This window comes from Perkinsus marinus, assembly GCF_000006405.1.
Source record: "Perkinsus marinus ATCC 50983 genomic scaffold scf_1104296935218, whole genome shotgun sequence".
NCBI lineage: Eukaryota > Perkinsozoa > Perkinsida > Perkinsidae > Perkinsus > Perkinsus marinus.
Window position 1 is genome coordinate 25,334 of NW_003214550.1, and position 2,565 is coordinate 27,898.

Sequence of the window (2,565 nt, forward strand, 5' to 3'; positions counted from 1 at the left end):
AAATCGCCAAAATGACGCCAAACAGATTCGCAGGCCTAATGACAGGAATTATAGGTGATACCAGTGTTGGAACAGATTACAACAATGTGATGAAATACGTTACTCTACAACTGATTTGGACTAAGATTTGGTGGATTCTGCAAAATTCAACAGATGTGCAGTAATCTGCGTGTTGTTCTCATTCCGCCAACTTCAGTATTGGCAATAACTGCACATAGACAGCTCCCGCCAAGTTGGTCTTCTGCACAAGAATTGCCAAGCAGGTGATTTTAGGGTTGCGAAATATGGGTCGACCAGCGCGCGCCCTGGCTATCGACTCTCATTTTTATGGGGCACGCATGAGCACATGCCTGTTTTGGTGCCCCCAAATCGGTGGTGTCCAGCACTCCCACATGAACCCGAATGCGTCTACGTCGCGTGGTAGAGGCCACCGTAAGGTGACTCGAAATTCGGGCAACCGAACGCGAAGACCCACCCTTGTTAGCCCTCGTCTGGCACGTATACGGGGGAGGCTTTGCAGAAGGAGACGTCGTCCAGCAGGCAGGCCTCTTCGGAAACGGAGAAGGTCGTATACGATCATGTCCCTTAATATATGACATATATTATATGTGGCTTTTCTTCATCATCTCTCATCATCTAGTATGCCCCGAGTCGGGGCCCCCGACGTAATGTGCCTTCAAGAAACTATGCATGCCTCAGCCTGTCCATCTAATATTGTGACCGGTTATCATGTGGTCTAACAAAAGACCACCCGGCTGCAGACCAGGGGGCGGCCTAGTGATGGTTTGATAATGTTAGTTTGCGCTGGTCTTGTCTTTCGGGAACGAGACCCCCTTCTAGCCAGTGTCTCCGAGGGTGAGGTCATACACTAGTCATTGGAGTTTGTACAAGATCATTATATCAAGTCTCAACGTTGGTTCACTTCTATAGATGATGGTAATGGAGCGAGGGGCCAATTCACGCCGTGAATTAATTGCTTACTACTCCGGCCGCTTTGCGGTCGGGAGTATGAGGTGCTACAATTTCTGGACGCGATCTGAGGTCGCTCTGCTTCTCTCAGGTGTAGAATTTTTCGGTTTCAATTGGTCTCTTATATCCTATCGGACCGATAGTATCGGTATATTGTACTGGTCGGCTCCGGCAGGCATGCGACATAGAACAAACAACGCTGCCGGGGCGCTGCACACTGTGCAGTGCACAGTGCCCTGAAGTGTCTCGTGGGTCATCGCCGTTCACATGTACGATTCTTTATTCATCAACTGAGGATTCCTCAGTGAATGAGCACAACGAGCCGATGCGCATCAAGCTCCGATCCACCAGTCCCGTGAACGCCACTACTGGCTTGTCATCACAATGATGATGTTCACGACCACTACCGCTCCAGTGACTCACTGGCAGTGAGCACAACCATTACCAATGGCAATTTGCCATCAATGATGGGCCATGATGATGGTGATGATCAGAGCCACTGGTATTCTGTTGAGCACTGTACAGTTCGGCGCAGTGCACGGAGATCTCTTGACTGTTATGGTTCATTTGTGTCTTGTAATATGGTATTTACTGTACTTTTGCTACGATATTTGCTGTTTGGTCTATGCTGTCTATTGTGCTAGCGGCTAGCCTACATGATTCGCGTCACAGATTTGTGCATGAGTGCTGTTCCTTGGGGTGCGTGAACCCTAGGATTAGGGTCTAATCATTAGGCGTCTGTAAGTGAACCAATTGAAATAATCGAAATTATTAACTTAACTCCTTTGCCTACGTTAGACCTGATCCCAGGTCCAACGATTAGTGATGAGTGATTTACTGTGATTTGAGGTGTATCATTCGCTAGTGGCTAAGTTTCTTCTGAACGGTATCTTAGTCAGGGATTAGTTACGGTATTGTATACGCGTTAGGCATTGTGCTGAACAGTCACGATGGTATTGACTCGTAGTGGCAAGACTCTTGCCGCAAAAGCTCGAAGGAAGTCGTTGATCATTCGGAAGTTCCGAATCGGGACCCGATTCTCGGGTCAACGGATCCCCATTAAGAAAGTTTTGAAAATTAAGGAATGTGTTCGTCGTACGGTTCGTTCTAGGATTCCAGGGAAAGTTGGAAACTCACCCAGTCGTTACGCGCAGCGCTCACCTACAATAACTGGGAATCTAATTTGCTTGCGGCTATCGATCACCGCCGTTGTGCATAACACACTCATTGCCTTATCATCGATGTCGATGAATTATGGAACTCGAGCTCTGGTCGGAGCATTCCATCGAAAAGAAGGATCTCTATGTAGATACGACGATCGGAGATCACTGACCGATTCATACAAGGTCATATGACGTTGTTCAACCTCCTCGTTGAGTTTGGCCGTCTCGGCAAACTTGGCAAAGAATTAATTCGGCCAGGTCGAGTGAATACCTTTGCCAACGGCTTTGTCCTCACGGTGATCTTCCGCATGATTGTCAGTAATACTGACAATCACGCGGAATATCACCACCTCAAGTACCTCAAGCACTGTCAGTAGTACGACAGTGCTTGAGGTTCGTCGCTCTACCCAATAGATTGTGTCCATTATGTGAG